Below are 4,602 nucleotides of genomic sequence, written 5' to 3' on the forward strand. Positions count from 1 at the left end.
AACTTGAAATAGTCATTGACAAAAAATTGCAAATGTGAGCAATCGACCAAACAATATGTTTTTTCCAATATACACAGAATTTTAGAGAATTAAGATCAATAGCATTTTTAGGAACAATAAGGTTTCCTGGTTACAAACAGTCAACCAAGGATATATGCCTGTATAAAGATTGCATCATTAACTACTTAAATTTACAGGATACTACATGCTTCAGCAGAACGTTTACCCAAATTACAACAATATAGAGATTATCATGGCATTTGCAAAAGGATGATATGAAAATTTGTGAAGAATTCAATATTTTTCATTCTTCAGAAGCAAGAAATGAAAAACAGTTATTAAAAATTTGATTACAAAAATACAAGTTGTTATGTCAAAAATGAACTTTACAACTTTGGTGCGGGGTGGGGGTAGTGGGGAGGATTGAGTGGGGGGGCAGGGGGAGGATGGGAAGGGATGGGAAGGGGAAACAAAGGAGGAGGCTACAATGCTTGATAAGAAATTTACTCATTATCTTGCCCATGTAATTGTAACCCCTCGGTACAGTATTTTCACAATAAAAAATACAAATGTAACAACACATATAATTCATTGAACTGAAAGTTAATTTGACATCAGTGTATTAAATCCTCACCTTAGAAAGGCCTTTATATAGCATAATCTTTACAAAACTTTTGAAAGTAGATAACATTGTCATTTTATCCCAAAGAAATAAAATACTATAAGGACCTAGGTAAAAAAGGAATCTTAAACTTTTTCTATATGGAATGCTATCTGAAATAACACATTTATTAATGAACCTATATAATATAGAACAATGTAGAATTCAAAGTATTATATCTAGGAGAGAATGAAATAGATTATGGACATTATACAAACAAAATACAGATTATTTTAAAATATAATTTTTTCAGACAAGCACCAGAAATATTTTTAGTTTCTGTACTACTCATTTCAACAGATAAGTTAAAATGATTTCTGATTTAAAAAATCACAAACTCTGCAGAAATCATTAGAGATGTATACAAACAACTCGAATACAATTTGACATCAAAGTCAGGCAATTCACTTGAAGAATTCCATTGAATCCATGAACTTTTAAAGTAAGATATTGCCGTTGCTTTGTATTGTGAAAATATTTTGTACAGACACAAAGATGGATTGGCATTTTTGAAAATTAAGAAACTTAACCAAACCATTATGACTTAGGAGAACAATTTTTATAAATTTTTAAAACAAAAAAACAACAAATTCTGGGACAGAACCAGGCCCTGAATTCAAGGCTAGTATTAGCACAAAACAAATGAATTAATTAATTAATTAACATAAATTAAGTGGTCACATGTGGCGAGGCAAGTAAAAAGTAACACCCATGGTGACTGGATTGTGTATTATTTTGTAATAAGGCAAATTAACGTTTGTCCAAATCACTAATATTTTATTTGTACTTTTTTGTACTAAACCCTGAATTTAGCATGCATATATATGTGTGTACATGTGCACACATGTGTGTATGTGTATATGTGTGAGTGTGCTGTTGCAATGTTGCTTGCCAATGTGGAAAGGGTGAGGCTGAAAAGAGCTAACAGTGTTGCAATGTTTTTATTTATCAGTGTTCTGTCATGTCATTTCTATGGAGTCACTCTTCTGTACATTTTATTTGTCAAATAATAACATCATCATAATCAAAGCATATACAACATTAAATTAGATAAAAGAGACCAATTTCAGCTCTTGTTATATGTCAGGTAAGAAGATGCAGATATAATTAGGTAGTAAGTTATTGCTGTAAGATGACTGTCAGTACAAAACATGTATTTGACCTCTTAAATTGATTAAACTTTTAAGATATACTCATGGAGTGAGTTTGACCTACTTGACCAAACAGGTATTACTCTCTGTTTATTCCTGTGAAACACAAGGTGGATAAACTCTTTCCAGATTTCTGTTGAAAATAACTTTCTTTGTAACATCATATCTATTCTCACTAAGATAATCAACCCTGTATTTTTTAGGTTTGAATATCCCATCATATTGACTGAAAACAGTATTGTGGATATGCTTGTTATATATACCTTTCAAAAACAAACATACAGAAAGCCTGTGTCACCTCCAGATTGTGGATGCATTTGAACTTGTTTTGTACATGCAATTGGATCTTCACTAATGGTTCTTTTGTGGGAGTAACTATCCCAAATTTAACAAATAAGGCTTTTCGAATATCTTTTCCAATATACATAACAATCCAGAGCTAGTCTTGCAATTTCTGAAAAGCCTTTGAATATTTTAGTATTATTTCAGTTCATTGAATATAGAGCTAAAGACTTTTCTGAACTAAATATTTTTAAGTTCTGAAGATGTAAGTGGGTATATAGGCTTTTTTAATCTATCATTTTATGAAAACCCAGTTTTTATGAAAGTAAATAAAATAGAATAAAGTGGTTTGGTGAGCTAATTATTAGTATAATTTTGTTTTCTAGTAATAGTTTTTTGAATGTAGATGATGCAGTTAAATTATTACCTTTGTGGCTCTGTACTTCAGTTAGTTTCACACTCTTTATAATTATAAGAGTGAATTTGTAGAAAAATAAAGGTATTTGAAAATGATTAGTATTAATCTTGTGTTTTGTGTCCTACTCCCAAGAAAATGAGTTGTTTTCAAGTGTTAATATTTTATGATTGAATCTTCAGTATCACAAGAAATTTTGAAAAACGTGCAGTAGTATTGATATCTTTTTAAACCAATTGTATTCACAAGTTGGAGAGTCTTTAATTGATGCTTAGGTCTTGGTGTCTATGATTTTTAACCTCTCATTCCTAACATTAATGATAGGTAAGACTGTATTTTTGGGTATATGAAAGGTAAAATATTTATCTGGGGTCAAAGGTGATTTTTATATCAGTTTTGCTTTAATAGCATTTTAATGTAATACATTTCTCTCAAAATGTTGGGTATAAAAAGCAATCAAAATACTTCTAATGGTAAACAACTTATGTGAACTACAATGTGGAAATGATTGGTCTATAGACCGGCAGTCTGTTTCCATCAGGAATTGGGAAGGTTATTCTTTCAGTATGACTGTGTTAAACAGAGATGAGGGTCTCCAGGCAATGCAGTGTTGTCATGGGATAGAATATGATTTCTAAAATTTTGAGCTAGAAATCAAGAATGTTATAGTTTAGCAGTTCCTTTCACCAGGGAGGTATAAATTGATTATGAACTTGGAGTTTTTATATTACAGTTACCTATTTCCTTTTTTTTCTTTTTGTTTTTTTTTTTTTTTTTTTTGGTTGGTTGTGGCGCTTGACTCTGGGCTTGGGTACTGTCCCTGTGTTCTTCCGCTCAAGTTGATCACTGTACCGCTTCAGCAACAGTGCCACTTCTGGTTTACTAGCTGTTCATTATAGACAAGAATCTCTCAGAATATCCTGCCTGGGCTGGCTTTGAACTGCAGTCCTCAGATCTCAGCCTCCTGAGTAGTTAGGGTTACAGATGGAGCCACCGGCATCCCGCTTAGTTTCCTATTTTCTAACAAAGATAAAGTGAAATATTATTAGAATGTGGACAATAATTCTGGGAAATTTTCCTAGAATTAGTGGACTAAGTGCTGGTATTTTAGCCATAAATTAGAATGAAGTTATTTGATACGGTGGGAATGGGGCACAGGCTAAGATTTACCATTTGTGCAATGTTGTACTAATAATTCCAGCTCTGAAGACTTCGATATCATCATCTGAGAATTAGAAATGGAAGTAGTTCTACTTTATGGGATTATTGTGAAGATCAAATTAGATACCATACGTAACGTACTTGGAAAAACAATCAGGATTTGATCATTTCTCCCTGTTATTTGATTATGTGATGAATTCTAACATTTTCACTGTGATTTTTATATTGTGTTTCTTTAGGATATGCAATGTGATGTATTGACATTCATTTTGTTGGTCACTTTTATGTCATTTTGAGGAAAAAACTTCAAAGAAAATTTCTGAGAAGGAAACTATTATTTTGACTCGTGGTTTAAGAAAACACAGTTTAAGATTCAAATGTCTCCATTTTTTTTTTTGGGGGGGGGGTCCGGTCGTGGGTCCAGAACGCTGGGCCTGGGAGCTGTCCCTCAGCTCTTCAGCTCAAGGTTAGCTCTCTACCACTTGAACCACAGCACCACTTCTGGCTTTTTACTTTTTGCTTATGTGGTGCTGAGGAATCGAACCTAGGGCCTCAGGCATGCAAGGCAAGTTCTCTACCACTGAGCCACCTTCCCAGCCGTGTTTCCATTGTTTTTAGTTATATTTTTATTAAATAGTTGTACGAAGGAATTTCTATTCAACAATTCAGTTTATAAGTACAATGGATCTTTACATAACTTTCCCACACCCTTCCAAACCTCACCCCACTTTCATTTCTGCTAGTTTCTGCATTGAATATTATACCTTCCCTCTCTTCATCCATAACTCTCTTTATTCCTTCCCTTTGACTTTCTCATATCTGCCAAATGATAGCTTCTTGGTATTCATTTTGTTGGAATAAAAGTTCAATTTTATAAGAAATTTCGCCTTTTAAATACTCTTCTGCAATACTATTGTGTAAATTTGCATAAA

The 4,602-nt window shown here is 32.7% G+C and overlaps 1 pseudogene; it reads left to right on the forward strand.

The window, feature by feature from the left end:
* The first annotated feature begins 205 nt into the window (after nt 1-205).
* On the forward strand, nt 206-305 carry LOC122101715 (annotated as a pseudogene).
* Nucleotides 306-4,602: the final 4,297 nt, after the last annotated feature.

Source organism: Dipodomys spectabilis, unplaced genomic scaffold (assembly GCF_019054845.1).
Source record: "Dipodomys spectabilis isolate Male_0828 unplaced genomic scaffold, ASM1905484v1 ptg000679l, whole genome shotgun sequence".
In the NCBI taxonomy this organism is placed as follows: Eukaryota; Metazoa; Chordata; class Mammalia; order Rodentia; family Heteromyidae; genus Dipodomys; species Dipodomys spectabilis.